The following is an 18777-nucleotide window of genomic DNA, read 5'->3' on the forward strand; positions in this document are numbered from 1 at the left end:
ATTGTAAGGCCCTATATTGTAATAATAGGGCTAGTAAATGTTCGAATTTAAAGCTCTTAAACGCAATTTTAGGCGATTTTCGATGTTGTTCGGTAATTTTGGGCTTTCCCCCTGCAAAATTAGCAAAATTGAAGACCTGAAAATTTAATTTCAGATGCTCCGTAATGCTTCCGATGTGTGTATGTGTGTGTTGGTTGGGCTTTGGAGGAGCAACATTTTGAACACGTTTTTATTTTCAGACGAGCTAGAAAAAAACGAGAAGACATGATGTGGTGCAGTTTAAAAACATCGTTTTAATCGTTTTTTCATTATGATTGTTTGAAAATAAGGAATAGATAGGCTTGCCAGACGTCCCGTTTTGACCGGGACAGTCCCGGTTTTCAAACAAAATCCCGGTGTCCCGGCCGATTTACTTCACGTCCCGGAAAAAGATAAATTTGATTACAAATTACCAAAAATGTCGAAAAACAGTTAAGTGTGAATGATTTTTTAGGATAATTACTTTATCATGTGTATCATTGACTTGTAAATTAATACCGGATTAGCTTGTGAGGATTTTTGACCAAAAAAAGACTCTAAAAAAAAGTCCTACAAAATTAAAAGTATATCTAAATATTGTTCAACTTTTTATTCCTCATTTTTTGAGCAATCACGATTGCTTATTGTTCTCATTTGACGATACTTGGCGTTGTGGTTCTTTTTTCAGCTTGAACCAGGAGCCTCTGCAGCATCACCCCCCACTGGCTCCTTTGGTCCGGTTCTGAGCACTGTCCGCTTCTCTTGGTCAGTGGCGTCCATGTCCTCCACACACGCACGCTCATACACACACACACACACACACACACACACACACACACACACACACACACACTCATACACACAAGCCTTTACACACATACACACACGCGGCCTATGTGCATGCACACAGGTCTACTCACACACACAAGCCTAAACATGCACGTACACACACACAACTATACACATGTAACAACCGCCCAGGAGGAGGGGTAAGCTTGGGGGAACAGGAGCTGTTTCTAGAAACAATAGCCCTCAATGAGTAGGGCCCTATCGCAACTCGTGATTGCGAAAAACATAAGTTGAATTCAATGTATCAAAGTTCAAATTAATTTTTTTTTCTTAATTTAAATAAATTGTAAATGTCTGAAGAGGAATGGAAGTGAAATGTTAAAATTTTATCTGCTTATGTCATTTTGTATTACCTCTGTTTTAGGTTCATTATTGGTAACAATTTATTCATATCATTGAGAACTTCCCCGTTAACTCGATTTCAACTGTTTAAATCAAGAAGTACCTTTTTTAATGTCAAAAAAGGAATTCTGACGAAAAAAGCTCACTAACCGATGCTTTAAGGCAGCAATTTGATGTTATTAAAATTAAACTGCCCTATAAAACGCTCGAAAAATCAGCCAGTGGTGTGTACCCCTTTGAATGTTAGTGACGCGGGGGGGGGGCATTCTGGTGTCCCGGTTTAACATTTCAGAAATCTGGCAAGCATAGGTATAGATCATTTGACAAACAATTCTTAAAAAAATCCTTTGCTTAAAAACTAGGGGGTCAAAATAATAGCTCTGCCCATAGCTCAAAAAAGGGGGGGGGGGGCACTTGCCCCCTATGCCCCCCCTAGTTTACGCCAATGGTTTCGAAAGAAATAGAAGAAAATAAATTATATTGAAAAAAATCAAAATACTGCGTCTTTCTAGTTTGAGACTTTGCAAAGTTTTTATTCAACAAAAAGCAAACAATCAAGTACCAAATATAAAAAACAAGTATCGAACACTATTATTGAATGATTAAAAATTTTGACCCGGACGTGATTTGAACACGCAACCTTCTGATCACACCAATTTTTAACTGCTGGAGTCAGACGCGCTACCGTTGCGCCACCGAGTCTTGCACATAGGTAGATTTTAATGTATCTTTGACATAGGTTGATTTTGTTGTATGAAGTACGTAGAAATAACTAGCATTTTCAAAGTATTATTTAAAATTACAAATATGCTGAGAACAATTTTGTTTAAAAGTATTCCTCTGTTTCAAAATTCTAATTGAGCGGTGAATAAATCAACAACTACAACATACACACGTCATTTCGCATTCAAAGACAATCGATAGAAGAATTTCTAAAAAATAGTTTAGGCGGAGGAGAGAAGCGTAAATTAGTTCTCAGAGCAACGTTGCAATGTTGAATCACATTCAAATATAATTCCCCTTTAATTGATTTTATACCTACTAGCTAACCAGCTTATAAATTTATAATTTTCTTCAGCAATACAAGCGGATACTTCAAATTTTGTCTCAGATATTGTTTATCGATGTATGTTTCTAAATGAAGATGAAGAAATAAAAATGAAAATAAAGTTGAGCTTTGAACAAAAGCTTTTGATGCTTCAGAATAAAATCTCTACGTATGATTTGCTTTCATAAAATAATCTCAAAATTTGAAACTTTACTGGATAGGCGCAGTGTAGTTTTACTTTATACTCATTGTCATAGCGAACAACAATGGCATGAATTTATTCAATGACACACAGAAATATCAACCAAGAAAACTTTGAATTCTAATGAAACTAAGTTCAAAACAACTAAGCAAAATAACTTAAAAATGACCAATGATATGTGGGAGAATTTATTTTTACTTACTTGATTCCTCCCACTAACGAGCCCGGATAGCTCAGTCGGTAGAGCGTTAGGCTTTTAACCTAACGGTCCAGGGTTCGAGTCCCTGTTCGGGCGGTCCAAATTTTTTGCTGCATCTTTCGTTCGTCCTGCAATTTAAAAAAAAAAAAAAGTAAAATCTTTTCCTTTCATTCGATACGTTGACCCTTCTTTTTAAAATTTGTACAGCTTTCGGATTTGAATTTCAAAAAGATTCGTTTCGTTTACTGAACTGCTGCATTTTTGGTCAGTGAAATTTAAAAAACCGTCCTGACAAATAGATTTTTTTTCGTGTTAAACGATGCGTTGACAATTTATTTCTTTAAATTAAATTTGTGAATGTCAAAAAGTTGGGTTTCTTTATTGAATTTAAATTTATTAGAACAGCTTGATTAACTTTTTATTGCATTTTTGGTCAAACAAATGTATAAAACCGTCATGAAATTAAAAAGAATAATTAGAGATTGTCCATAAAATACGTAAATGCGTGAATTTTTAAAGACTTTTTTTTTTTCGTGTTATTTGATGCGCCGATTCTATATTTATTAACTTAGTAAAAACTTTGTAAGTTTATTGAATTTAAATTCATTAGAACAGTTCGATTTCAAAAATATCAAGATCTGTCAAGGTTGATGAAAGAAATTTTGCTAGTAGGGAAGAAGTATTTTATTTGATATTAATAAAATTCCAACTAATAATAAATCAAGCACCAAACAGTGAACTAAAAAGGGGAAGTGGGGCACGTTGGTCCACTTTTTTACTTATTTTTTATCTCATCAAAAAATTTAATGATCAGTTCGATTTTCTACAATGAGTTTCACTAAACACTTCTTAACCCCACAGATTCTTTTCGGAAGTGCTGAATAGATAAAGTTTTTTTTAATTAATTTTTTAACAGAACCTAGTACAGTGGACCAACCTGCCCCACGGATGGGGTACGTTGGACCGCATAACTCAAACACCATTTGTTAGAATTTTAGTAATAAATACTATTAAACTTTGTAACTACCTTATTCTCTGTTGTATGTAGAGTGAAAAATATAAAGTTTAAAGATAAATATAACACATTAAACTGATTTTTTTGATACATCATCTTTATTTAAAAACTGCCATAAACATTCACCATTAGTACACAATTATTTTTTAAAAATCAAGAGAAAAATCATGGAATTTTTTACAATTATTGAGATTTAAGGACAAAAAAATGTTTTTAAATTATGTGTGTTAGGTTGGTTATGTCCAACGTGTCCCACAAAGAGTGGACCAACCTACCCCACCTTATTGGCCTAAAAAAATGATGTCATAAATTTTTTCCTTTTGACAAAAAAATGAAAAACATTGCCAATTATATCGAACTAAAAAAACTTACTTTAAGAAAGGAGTTCAATTTTTCCCCCGCAATCTTGATGAAAGTCATTAAAAAAAAAAAAAAAAAAAAAATTACAGTTCTCCGAAAATTACTCAAGACTTCTAAAATAACACTTTCTGGAATAAAATTTGTTCAATATAACGGTACCATGTGATTTCATTATAGGATTTGTAGGATCATAGGTGCTATTTGTTGGTCATAAAATAAAAAATATTAATAGTAACTGAGACCGATCCAACGTGCTCCACGGTCCATCATATGCCCACAGCCCGATCATTCTGATATTGTACATGAGACAATTCTATTTCAGGGCCACTCTAGAACCCAACGAAGATTTTTGAAGACACTGATGGGCACAAAATTAATCACCCTTCCCCCCTCCCTATTGCCGCTTATACTACATGATGAAACACTAAAATATTTGGATACTTTCGTATTAACACAGCCATGCTAAATTTGATAGTACCTCATATCACAATATAGTATATACATTTAAAAAGTAGAAGAGATATAGTATGCGATAATTATATAAGGTGTGGTTAAACTTTACCCGCTGCAGTTTTAAACCGTAAATATCAAAATTATCTACGATATAATTTTAATAGTAAATACAAACTAAACTTGGAGTGGTTTTGAGATTAGCAAAAGAGATAAATTTTTTAAGGGGAATATTTTTATGAACAAATAAGAGATTTTCCCCTTGTCTCGGCATTTGCAAAAATATCAATGATATTATTGTATTCTAGATTCTAAGTGAAATCATTATTTAAGCATAATAATGCCAAGGATGGTAGTTTTCCTTGCTGCAAAAAAGATCACAAAGGAGATTTCATTCTTTTTAAGAATGAAAATGATTGCTATGCAGTGCAATTGGATATTGACATTGTTAAAAAAATGCCTGTAATAGTCTCAACATTTGGAAACTCAGAAGAGAGGTATGTATTAATGGCATGTAAGAGGATTTTGGCCCCCCCCCCCTGAAATCTAAGAGTAGGGGTCTGCGCCCCGCGTGCCCCTGCGGTATTCAGGCTCTGCGTGCGCCACCTACCCCTAAACTTTAAACGATGGACAAAGTGAACATTTAGTGGGGCCATGATTAATGTAAACTAAAATGTAATTCTCTTAATACTTTTTTTTGTTCATTTATAAAGCATTTTTTAGCGATGTTGAATGAATACTTTCATTAGTTGAGGTTACTTTAACTTTTATGTTTAGTGGATTAATTTTACATCCTCCAAATGTAACAAATACCAATTCTCAAGAAAGTACAATATTTGTTATTTGTTTTGTGTAATAATTAATTACTCTTTTCATAAATCGTAGCTCTTGCATATCTTAAGTCCTTAAGTCTATTTCAAGTGAATGCGCAATGTATTTAGTCAGAAGTACCCAAATGAAAAAAAAAAACAAAACAAAAAAAAAAAAGTTTAATAATGCTACCTCATTCTTGTGTCTTTGAGTAATTTTATTTTTCTTATTCTTGTCTCCTTGAATAATTTTATTTTTGTAACAACAGGCAATTTGCATTTTATCATATTTATATATTACTGAATTTGAAAGCTTATTTAATCATTCATTTATACTAAGTCTGTAGGTACACTATTTTTCCTTTAGATTAGTTCACTTATAAAGAAGAGAGATACGTATTAACATTCACCAGTTCATATGTCTTTATTAACTTTAGCACATTCAATCACAATCACATTAAAATCTAAACTTCTAAGATCAACAACAACTCAGCGTTGCCAGATGCAGAAACACACAATTGAAAATAAGTTAGCTCTTGACAGATTGATTGATTGGCTCCCCCCCCCCCCCACGTCTAACGAAAAATAATGCATTCCTCTTCCCTTTCTTTTATAAAATTGCGCTCTCAATTTACATTTTATCACATTTATATCTTACTAAATTTGAATGTTTATTTATTTGTCCATTTATACTTAGTCTTAACAAAAATAATACATTTTTCTTCTGTTTCCTTTATAAGACTGCGCTATCAAATGTGAGATCATGCATGTAAATGAGAGAAAAAGTCTTTCTTTTTTTTTCCCACCGTGAGCAATAAATTTAACTTTTTTATTTTTGGAAATTTTGCAAAAAATTGCTAATTATAAATATTAACTGAATACGAAAAAAAGAGAACCTTCGTCAAGAGGACAAGATGTCTCTGCAACCGTACTTTTATATTTATTATTGAGTAATACTCGTAAAACTATCCACTAGATGGCAGCATGAACGATAAGAAAATCAAGCAGAAAAAAAAAGACATTGCACTATTTCACTGTAGATCTATGTTCGGTCCCTAACCGAACGTAGGGGAACGTCAGGGGTGCCCACCTCGAGGGTCATGGCGCATGAAATTTTTAAGGGGGGGAGGTGACAATTTTTTTCTAATTTCGGGGGGGGGGCTTTTGTTTTATTTGCTGGGTCTTTGTGATATTTAGGGGGAGGAGTGCACTCTTGCTCTTAAGAGGAGTGGGTACCCCTGCAGAAATTTAAGACAAAAGAAAAAGTAAAAATTTTGTTGTTTACAGAACCCAGCAAGAAGCCTTGCTAAAGTTTCAGTTCTTTTCTGGCTTACAAACCAAAGTGATACATTTCCCGAAATTTAACATTTTAGAAAGAGTATTGCAAATGCGTTTATTAAGCATGCTTTATTTTATTTTATTATTTTTTTTCTTGATTTACTGAACATAATCAAATTATTAAAATTGAGGGGGGTGGGAATCAGACGACTTTTATTCAACAGTAGTGAAAATACTTCAAATTATTCTTCTGACTTTTTTTCGCTCCTCTTCTTCATTTTAGTTATGTTTGTCTTTTATCAATTTGTCAAGTTGTCTGCCATTTGATACTAATAAATAAATAAATACATTCACTTTTAATAATACACAAACACACACACACACACACACACACACAAAAAGCTTATAGAGCAAGAGCCCGTGTGAGAGCCTGCCCTACGACGTAGTATAAAGGTCCAAAAGTTTTTGCGTAAGCACATTACAGCAGGCGAAAAGTTTCGCTATTATTTTAGCTGAGACGCACTGGCTTTGACACGAAACAGGTGACAAAAGTTCGTAAAATTGCTGGAAAAGCTAAACATCATAGGTTCATTCCAGGTCACGTGAACTCTCAGTTTTATACACTCTTTTGTAATGTTTGTCGGAGGAGAATATATTTATGTTATTTTAAAAATGTTTCAAAATCTTTATTTTCCCATCAAGGATTAAAATGTCACCCCTCCCCCCTCCCCCCCAAAGAAACGGGATTATTTGTTGAGGAAAGCTGTCCCGCACCCCTCCCAGATACGCCACTGTTGCATAGATGCTTAAACTGGCACAATGCCCAATGCTCCATACATGCTAACTTCTTTTCATTTTTTGAACATAAGGTATTGTTTTTTTTTTTCCTTCAAACTCTATTCTCACTAATGTTTTCTACAAAAAGGTCCAGTAAAGTAGATTACTTAAATATACTAATTTTCTGTGGAATAAACTTGGCAAATTGCCGCCCCTCTTGCTGTTGCGCCAGTGGCGGCGCGAGAACAAAAGTAGAAGTCGGCGATGCAGTTTTGCGAGGCCCTTTTAATCATAAAATATTCTCAGACAAATAATTGAACTCATGGAATTAATTTTTGTACTAACTATTGGCACTTAGGGTTCCCAATTCACTTAATTGCTAGGACAAAAACATTTCGTGATTAGTAGCGCAGTCAAAAAGAAGTTTTTTTGGTGGTGGGTGGAGGAGGCGGCACATTGACGTGGGAAAAAATTACCTGATAAAAAGGGGGGGTCCGGGGGTTCTCCCCCGTAAAAATTTTGAAATTTATAGTTGAAAAACGCCATTTTAGGCTTTTTTTGCTGATGTTAAGGGAAAAAAGGTACAGGGGGTCTCGGTAGTAATTTCTAGAAATTGAAGCCTTAAAAACGCAATTATAGGCCATATTTATTGAATTTAGGGTCAGAGACTGTCCTAGATCGATTCTTAAAAAAATAAAAAAAAAAAGATCAAAATCAATCTAATACAAATTCTCGAAATTGAAGTTTCAAAAACGCAATTTTAGACAAACTTTGAAGATTTTGCGGGAAGGAAGGGAGCTCTTCCCTCGAAAAATTTTGAAAGTTATGGTACTAAAAACTTTCGCAATATTTTATATTCAGGAGCCATTCCACTTAAACTTTTTGTTAATGTAGTTTAAAAAGCCTAATTGCTTATGATATAAAAAAAAAGGCGGTATGGGGATCCTTGCACGAATATTTTTTGAAATTCAAGCCCTAAAGATGCGATTGTAAGGCCATTTTTTTATAATACTAGGCTCGGTAATTTTTTAAATTCAAGCTAAAAAAACGCAAGTTTAAGAGCCATTGTTTGTAAGGATCAGGCCGGTTGAGATTGTTGGGATTTTTAATTTTCTTTATTTTCACATAGGTTGTTCCTCATCATGAATGTAACGTAAATCCGAAATTTGAGATTTGTCTGACTCACCGTTTTTGAGAAAACAAATTTTTTTATTTAGGGGGCGTGGCACATTTTTGCTGGTTTTTCAAATTTGCAGATTTTAATGTGTTTGTTGCTTGAAGCGCCCTTATAATGACATGGATTTTTAAATTCCATATTACTATATGGTCTTGTTAGATACTGTTACAGCTGTCAAATCGGTGACACTACGAGGGCGACGCCCACAAACTCCGTTTAAAAATGACCGAAAATGAATTTTTTTCTATATCAAGGCTAATTTTCTCAAAGCGCCTTCATGATGACACCAAAATTTTTAGATCATTTTCTAGCCACACTTACATACATCAAAAATATGTATCAAAATCGGTGTCACTATAAGGGCGCCAGAAGATATTGGAACTTTTATTCGATAAACTTCACAAAAACACAAATATTTAGAATCTAACTACAACTGTCGCCCTCATAGCAGATATCTGACACTAAATTAGGATGATAACCAACATGTTTGTCTAACATTTGCACAAAAAAAATCGGTGTCACTCAGGACCGCGCCAAGCCTGATCGGCGCCGTCGTGCAAATGCCCTTTGAATGCCTTTATACTCTGGCGTTCGAGGAAAATATAGTTAATACCTGGAGGAATATTTTGTAGACGAACATAAAATTAAAAAAAAAAGTTTGGCATTCAATTTATACAAAAAATAATGTGTGAATATTCCATTTCGCAACATGGTGTACGTTTTTAATACATATTTCGAAGTTGTTCCGAGTTCAGCAGCTCCTCTGATATGCTAATAATGGGTTTTGGAAGAAGAAAATATTTTAATATCTGTTATATAAAGCCGCTTTGAATATCTATCTAATCTCTAAGTGATGAACAGTTAATGAAACTTTTATGAATGTCAAAACATGACGACAGGAGCAGTGGCGCAACTAGAAAATAATTTTAATGGGCACAGATTGAAAAAAAAAAAAAAAAAAAAAAAAAATTTTTAATAAGAGGGGTCCGGGGGTTCTCCCCGGAAAATATTTGAAACTTTTATTTCGAAAAACGCAATTTTAGACGGTCTTTGATGGTGTTATTGGAAAAAATGGTACAAGGTGCTCTGCGGGAACTTATAGAAGTTGAAGCCTTAAAATGTGATTATAGGCCATATTTATTGACGTTAGAATAAGGGATTAAACTAGGGGATTTTACCCGATCTTCTTCTTCTTCTTCTTTTTTTTTTTTGAAAAATAAATAGAAATCAATTTCCCTTTTCTCCTCTTCAATTTTTCGAAATTGAACTTCCATAAAGCAATTGTAGACAACTTTGAAGATTTTTACAAGAAGGAGATTCTGGAGCTCTCCTCTAGAAAATTTTTCAAAATTGAAGTCCAAAAAACCTAAGCAGTGTTCTAGGATATTAGGAGAAGTGGTTCGGAGGCTATTCTAACTTAATTTTTTCGAACTAGAAAAAATAAAAACAATAATGAAAAAAGAAAAGAAATAGGACGGAGGGGGAATAGCTGACCAATTAGCTAAAAAGAAATTCAAGTTTTACCGCAACATCATTATTTTTTCCAAATTAAAATCACTTTGTTTTCCAAAGACGCGTCCCCCCCCCCCCTTTCAATAGTAAATATTTTTAATTCATCTTAGTTGAAAAACATTCAACTAAGCCTTGGGTTTAGGCCACGGGCTGGTGCGACCAGAGGGGTGCCCTGTAGACCCCTACCGCTCTCTGGTTGAGCCACGGAACAGGAGGGGTTATGTTTATAAATTGAAGGATAATATTGTAGAAAATATCCACCTTAAAATCTGAAAATGAAACTTGCGGGTAAAACGAATAATTCTAAAATACGAAATCGTTAAAAAGGCATTGAATTTAATATCTAAAACAAACACGTTGTACAAAGCTATGTCTTCAATTTAATCTGGATGTCTGGATCTCCCTCTGTCAGGATCTCTGTGAGGTGCATAGCGCCTAGACCGTTCCGCCGATTTTCATGAGGGGTGCACTTCGAAGCGATTTTTTGAAAATTCGACTTTGTTCTTTTTCTTTTCCAATTTTAAGAACATTTTACCGAGCAAATTATCACAACGTGGACGAATAAATTACGAAAGTATCATAACGTGGAACCGTAACAGGGGCAAGCAAATGAATATAGCAAATTGGCAAGAAATTCATCATCCATTATTTGTAAATATTTAAGCGAATCAAAATACCTTTTAATTTTCTACTACGGGCAAAACCGTGCGAGTACCACTAGTACACGAATAGCTGAAGAAAGGGGGGGGGGGGTGGAGGAATTGAGTAATTAATGTCAAGTCGTTACTTTTCGGAACTAAAAACTTAATCTAAATTATTGTCTACAATATATGTATATTACGCACAAATAAATAATATGTAAATGTGCTTACCGTAGTTTTTAATGTATGATAACATGCTGCAGTGAAATTACCACGAACAATATTTAAAAATCACAAAAAGACATATTCCACAAATTATAATATAGCATATTCACCGCAAGAATCAAAATAGGGAATAGCAAATTTCTTGCGCTGCTTCGTATGCTCAACCTTATGAAAGTATAGAAATACCGAAATAGCATTCATGGCTCCACATATGAAGAAAAAAGCTAATGAACGGATTAATTAACATCATGTGTTTTCAGTGTAAAATATTACGCTTTTGAATAGCATATTTAGACGGAAAAAAAAAGGATTAACTTTTTCCTTATAGATAGGCAGCAAGGAGGATTGCTTGCTTTAATGAGCAATATAATTTCACCGCTACTTTTATAGATATAATGAAAATTTCAATTTATTTATTTATTTATTTGGGGGGGGGGGGTTGGAAACTTTTCCCTCCCATTTGGAACATTTTTCATTGGTAGAGCTTGACGCCTTTTTGACTATGGTGCCGTCGTGCTCCGCACGACCTTGCACATAGGGACGGCGCGGCCCTGGTGTCACTCCTATTATTTTTGGAAATATAATCGTTCGAAGTTAGTACGTCATGGCGTTTTTTTTTAATATTTATTTATTTAATCTTTTCACACCCAAATAGTTTTTTTTTTTTGTATTTATTTATTTTTAATTTAATTTAATACAAAGAAGTGTACCTTATAACATAAACAGTTTTGGGCAGTAAGAGTGTCTTTTTCTTGAATAGAAAATGACCGTTTTGATATAGGTACAGGCGGATCTATTGTGCATAATATGTCTAGATTACCATACCAATACTCATCTTGTTTTTTCGGCCCAAACAAATTTATTTATTCCAATTGTTCTTGACATACATTTGACCTCATTTTGCAAATGGATTTTATACGAAAGATGTATAGTGAGAAGCTCTTACAAACATCTTATATAAATGCTTCAAATTGTTCAACTATTAAATACCCCTGCATTGCCACAAGTTCAATTTAATGAAATTGGATGGGCTCTATCTTTACGAGCTCAGTTCAAGTTCACTTCAAAGCAGAGAAGCAGTATTGATAAGAACAATTTACGATTGGTGAAAATACTGGGAAAAAACAACATCCCAGACAAGTTGCACACTTGATGAGAAATGCAGTTCGTAACGGGGGAAAAACTGTTCGTTGCTCCAGAGTATTGTACTGTGAACCAAATCCTATCCTCTTTTTTTTTCGATACAAGAAACAAGAAAAACGAATGCATTCTCAAAACATCAAATGAGAATATTGAAGAAAGCGAACATTCAGAATCTGAAACTGAATTTGAGGATAACGTAGACCAAAACGAAGAAAACATTAAGAATCAAATCAACCAATTTCAGAAAGACGGTCATCTCTTATTGAAAACTGCTAATTTTGGAGCACTAAAGTATGGGAAAACATGGCATCCCAGAAAAATAGTAGAAGTTGACCATTTGCAAGTTTAGGTCAAATGCATGTCAAGAACAATTGGAATACATAAATTTGTTTGGCCGGAAAAACAAGACGAATATTGGTACGATAATCCAGACATATTATGCAAAATAGATCTACCTGTACCTATATCAAAACGGGAATTTTCTATTCAAGAAAAAGACTCTCTTACTGCCCAAAGCTATTTACATTAAAAGGTACACTTCTTTGCATTAAATTAAAAATAAATATGTTTGAAAAACTATCTGGGTTTGAAAAGATTAAATAAATAAATATATAGAAAAAAAACCCATAACGTACTAACTTCGAATGATTATATTTGCAAAAATAATAGGAGTGACACCGATTTTTTTTTTTTTTTTTTTTTTTTTTTTTTTTTTGTGCAAATGTTAGACAAACATGTTGGTTATCAAACTTATTTAGTATCAGATCTCTGCTATGAGGGCGACAGTTGAAGTTAGATTATAAATATTTGTGTTTTTGTAAAATTTATCAAATAAAAGTTCCAATATCTTCTGGCGCCCTTATAATAACACCGATTTTATTACATATTTTTGATGTATGTAAGTGTGGCTAAAAAATGATCTAAAAACGTTGGCGTTATCATGAAGGCGCTTTGAGAAAATTAGCCTTGAATATAGAAAAAAATTCATTTTCGGTCATTTTTAAACGGAGTTTGTGGGCGTCGCCCTCGTAGTGTCACCGATTTGACAGCTGTAACAGTATCTAACAAGACCATATAGTAATATGGAATTTAAAAATCCATGTCATTATAAGGGCGCTTCAAGCAACAAACACATTAAAATCTGCAAATTTGAAAAACCAGCAAAAATGTGCCACTAAACAAAAAAATTTGTTTTCTCAAAAACGGTGAGTCAGACAAATCTCAAATTTCGGATTTACATTACATTCATGATAAGGAACAGCATATGTGAAAATAAAAAAAAATTAAAAATGTCAAAAATCACAAATTCTTTAAACTGCCTGATTCTTACAGACAGTGGGGTCATTCCATGTCAAGTGATCCAAAATTTGGGAAATTTTTTCCCTCACCCTTTTGTATTTCTTTGAAATTTGGCTCATGGATTATACCCTTCGAGGTAATCAAAAGTCCAAATTTTTAGATTTTTATCTCTATTATTTTTTTATTTATGACACTTTGCTTTTTCGAAAAACCCTCTTTTTTTCATGGATGCTTGAACATAAAATGGACGATAACTCAGCACCAAATATAGATAGAAAGATTTGGTAAAAAGCATTTTAAAGTACATTAGTTGCTGTTTAATTGGATATGCAACATGACCAATTTCAGAAAATTTTTGATGTTTAAAAAATATAATTTAAATTTTAAATTTAAACTTCTCAGAAAAGGTATAATGAATTTTTTTTGAAAAATTCTCAAAAATTTGTGTGTATTTTATCTTTATTTGTGCAAAGTTTCATGTTGGGATCTCAATGGGATCATATTTTTATGAATTTTAAAATAAAGTTTGACTTGTGAAATAATGATTTTTCAGATTCTAACTAGTTAAATACGGGGTTTTCTTACTGGGGATGGTCTAGTAAGTAGTAATTGATCGTGATTATGCTTGAAATGAGCTGACATGAATTTGTAGATTGGTGAGCTCCCCCCCCCCCCCATCACTTTTAATTTTTTTTTCAAAACTTTTCAAAATTCAAAATAAATAAATAAATAAATAAAACAAAATAAATAGTAAACTTATTAAAAGTTGGTAAATAATCTTCTTTAAAGCAAGAAAAAGCCCCCTCCCCAGCACCACCACTTTTATTATTTTTTTTTTCAAAACTATTTTCAAAACGCAAAAAATAAATTAATTAATAAAATAAAACAAAATGAATAGAAAGCATATTAAAAGCTGGTAAATGTTCTTCTTTAAAGCAAGACGAAGTACATTACACCCCCCCCCACCCACCCACACATACGATTAACACTATACTAGTATCACGCCTCACCTGACGCTTTTTTTTTCGGACCAAGTGTTTCTTTTTCAATTCGAACTTCACAAAATGTACTTGATTAATTTACTATCTGATAAGGAAAGTTATGATTCATTTCATCCCCTACCCCTGCGCAAACTTTCAATTTTGGAGGGAGGAAAGAAATAGTTTGCCCCTAGATCATAGCAAAATAGGAGTGTTTCCCCCCATGTTGTTTCATTCTTTTCACACTAAACTAAAAATCAATCTAAGTATCAGATCATATGCATCTCCGCATAAAACTGTCTTTCAACAACATTTGGAGTGCAGTGGTCTTTTCTTTAATGCTAGTTTTCTTTTTAATTTCAGTTGTAAAGGAGAGCAATGCAGCGAGATCTATTTATAAATATATTAAAAGCAGTTATAGATCAAACAAATTTTGCTAGTTTGAGCATAATCTTCCATGTTGTTAAGCTTCATTCCAGATTGCTCTTCCCAATCCCTTTCTCCCTTCCCCTATCGTCCCACTTTCCGAAAGAAAAAAAAAAAAGCTGCAAATGAGGGGTTCTATTTGTCTGTTAAAGTTTTTCTGACTTTTAGTTTTTATGACACCTCCCCCCCATTTATAAGCCTTTGTCACTACTGATGTTTAGCAGCGTGCATCCCAGTTTATTATGATTATAACTCTTACGTGCCAGTTTTTTTTTAAATACAGTTTTGAAAAAAAAAAAAAAAGATAAAAAGTGGTTGTGTGGCAGAGGGGGGGGGGGGGGGGGGTACCAATCTACAAATTCATGTCAGCTCATTTCAAGCATAGCCATGATCAATTACTACTTACTAGACCATCCTTAGTAAGAGAACCCTATATTTAACTAGTTAGAATCTGAAAAATGTCATTATTTCATAAGTCAAATTTTATTTAAAAATTCATAAAAATATGATCCCATTGAGATCCCAACTTGAAACTTTGCACAAATAAAGATAAAATACACACAAATTTTTGTGAATTTTTAAAAAAAAATTCATTATACCTTTTTTGAGAAATTTAAATTTAAAATTTAAATTCATTTTTTTAAATTTAAAATTTTTTTGAAATTAGTCATGTTGCATATCCAATTAAGCAGCAACTCATGTACTTTAAAATTCTTTTACCAAATCTTTTTATCTATATTTGGTGCTGAGTTATCGTCCATTTTGTGTTCAAACATCCATGAAAAAAAAGCGGATTTTTCGAAAAATCAAAGTGTCATAAATAAAAAAATAATTGAGATAAAAATCTAAAAATTTGGACTTTTGATTACCTCAAAGGGTACAATTGATGAGCCAAATTTCAAAGAAATACAAAAAGGTGAGGGAAAAAACTTTGGATCACTTGACATGGAATGACCCAGTGGCTCTTAAGCGATTTTCGATGTTGTTGAGAATTTGGGGGCTTTAAGCTGGAAATATCGCGAAATTTAAGATCTGGAAACAAATTTTCAGTTGCTCCATAATGCTTTCGGTGTGTGTGTGTGTGTGTGGAGGGGGGGGGGAATTCGGAGGAGCAGCATTTTGAACATTTTCTTACTTTTTAATGAACTTAGGAAACAAGAGAAAAAAAGAAAAGAACTGAAAAGAAGAGCAAAAAAAAGGGGGTAAGGGGGAATAGAGTTAGCTGATCAATAAGCTGTTGCTATTGAATATTTTTAACTCAGGCCCCGACAGATTTGGACCAAACATTTGCTAAGGTTGGGCTATGTGCAGTCTCCCCTGCACACACTATTTTGATTACTTTTGCGTCTGTTATATTTAATAAGATCTTCAATTCGCAACTCCAGCGCTCGAATACGCTACCTTGCGGAGATTTTCAAAACTGCCGACAAAACTAAAACATTGCGTTCCATGTTTTCATTTTGGGCAAAACAAATAGTTTGTTATGTGTATTTTTTTTATTTGCGTAATTCATCATTTGGAATCGTCATCCGCAACAGCGTAACATCAAAAATATCTGATATAAACTGTGAGTACACATTTTATTTATCTTGTTCTGAGTGAATTTGAATAAATATTAGTTTTTCAATTCGATGAAAAAAAACGAACTTAACAACATTGACTGGACACTTTTCCTTAACCTAATTCCACATAAATGATTTAAATAACCTTTGTTACTACAGTATCCTACTGAAATAGACAGTATGCAAATAAATTGTCTTGAAAATATTTATCGCAGAACAGATTGAAAAATCCAGAAAGAACGCTAAGAATTTGAACAATAAAAAATAAAAGTTCGCCAAAAATCTGTTTATAGGGTCATGGTTTTAAAATTGTGTGAAAGAATAATGTATCTTGACAAGATTTCACATATCAGGTAAATCATTCCCATGACGAATGAATTAAATGCATGATTTCTTTTGATGTCCAATCATATAGTCATAGAAATAAATTATCTAGTGTTAAACGTTACTCTTGACAGTCTGCCACGTATGTGCACTATGTGACAAAAATGTCAACAAATGCCGGAAATGTCACGAAACTGAACTTAATATGTACTAATGTATAGAAAAAACGGTACAAAATGAAAATGCCGTTCGAAGCGAACCAAAAATTTATGAATTCCGAATTCAACATCGTGAAAATGGCTGCTTCAGAACAACTTACTGTGTGTTCTGCATAATTTTTTACTTTCGTAATACTTTTTGATTTCTAATCTCTTTCTACATGGGTCAGAATAACCAAAAGACTTTGAAAAATCTTTTCAAATGAATAAAGAACAAAAAATCATACATGCGAACAAAAATATCTATCATTTCCTAAGTTTAGAAGCAATTTATATGTTACAGCGTGCGTTTGTTTTAGTTTTTTCATCGGCCATTAGACAGTGGCTGCAGCGCCCCCTATAGTTTGTTGGAGTTGCGAATCAAAAACATGGAAATATCTTAAAACTTCTGAGAATTTACTTCTGAGAATTTTGCGAGGCCCTATCTGCGCGAGGCCGTCGGCAGTTGCCGACGTCGCCGCCGCCTAGCGCCGCCACTGTGTTGCGCCCCTGGCGAGAGCCACTCCTGCCAACCTCTACGTCCGCTACTACGCACCTCTTTTGAGCACTCATTGATATATATCACGAGTGAGGAATTTTCTTAAGGAACGTCTAAGTTGTAAATACTGGATAATCTTGTCGTAATGTCCCTCAACGTCATTCTAAGCAATCATAGGCACACTGTTGCTCCCCGTAGAGGCCTTTTATTTTGTGAGGTCATTACTTACAATTTACTCACAGCTAAGTAGGACTAAATTGAAGAAAATTGCGGTTTCTTCCTCTTCTTTCTTCTCTCCTTTTTTTTTTTTTTGTACTGCATGTCACTCTTTTAGAAGAACGGAAAGGATCAGAAGAAATAAAAATACATTTTTTTTTTCAAATCTAAAGACTATTTCTATAATCAGTAAATTACCGCCCATTAGCCAGGGCTAAAGCAGAAATACGTGAAATACACCGCCAACTCAGTCATTTCCAGCCAAGGACTGCAGTTTCGTACTTATTAGCACTCATCAGCCCGGCATAGGAAAGTGACTAAGCTGGAGATGGAAAACCTCTTAAGGCAGCCAAGAGTGCGAAACAAACTGGTAGCTAATATAGAATTAGCAGACCAGACGAGTGACCGAAGCAATGGTTCGGTTCAACTCGAAGATTGAACGCAAGCCTGAAGCTTGAATATACCTTGCCTTGCGTTCAATCTTCGAGTTGAACCGAACCATTGCTTCGGTCACTCGTCTGGTCTGCTAATTCTATATTAGCTACCAGTTCGGCTGGAAATGACTGAGTTGGCGGTGTATTTCACGCAGGGCTGTGGAGTCGGAGTCGGAGTCGGAGTCGAAGAGTCGGAGTCGGACTAATTTTGGGGTAAAGGAGTCGGAGTCGGAGTCGTTAGAAAACATGTCGACTCCGACTCCGGGCTTCTTTTTGTCTTTCATTTTTACTGACTCTCATTGCATTTTTTAAAAACTGACTACTAGCAATTGGTTCGATTACATGTATAAAAAGTTACTAATGAAAAAAAATAACTGCTACAATGGCAATCAGCTAGCTTGAGTGCTTATCGAACTTTCTGTAGCCGTCCCCTAGTTTGCTTGCTTTTTAACTTAACTAATATATAGCAACTGTCAGCAAACAGTTTTATCGCCTAACATTTTCAAGTAATAAATTTCAAATAAAAATAAAAATATAGTGTTTTGTTCGATCTCAGTTATAAAATAGTAAAAGGGACGTAACAATTTAGTAAGTCGGGGCCCGTACCTCAGGTGGAAACTTTTGAGAGTGATCGACAAATTCAAATAAGTTCTTGCGCGAAAACACGAATACAAAAGATCCGATGAAATAATCTAATGTTTTTTTTTTTCTTTATTAAGACTATTTCTATAAGTTTGGTTCTCACTAAAAAATTTGGAGCAAAATAAGTATAAATGATTTCTTGATTACAATACT

At 33.8% G+C, this 18777-nt stretch overlaps 2 non-coding genes across 2 annotated transcripts; one reads left to right on the forward strand and one right to left on the reverse strand.

The window, feature by feature from the left end:
• Positions 1 to 1821: 1821 nt before the first annotated feature.
• Positions 1822 to 1911, reverse strand: Trnaw-cca (transfer RNA tryptophan (anticodon CCA)). The gene is given in 2 exon segments: positions 1822 to 1857; positions 1876 to 1911. It is a non-coding gene; the product is annotated as a tRNA-Trp (tRNA).
• Positions 1912 to 2681: 770 nt separating this feature from the next.
• On the forward strand, positions 2682 to 2754 carry Trnak-uuu (transfer RNA lysine (anticodon UUU)). The gene has a single exon. It is a non-coding gene; the product is annotated as a tRNA-Lys (tRNA).
• Positions 2755 to 18777: the final 16023 nt, after the last annotated feature.

Source organism: Uloborus diversus, chromosome 5 (assembly GCF_026930045.1).
Source record: "Uloborus diversus isolate 005 chromosome 5, Udiv.v.3.1, whole genome shotgun sequence".
Classification (NCBI taxonomy): Eukaryota; Metazoa; Arthropoda; class Arachnida; order Araneae; family Uloboridae; genus Uloborus; species Uloborus diversus.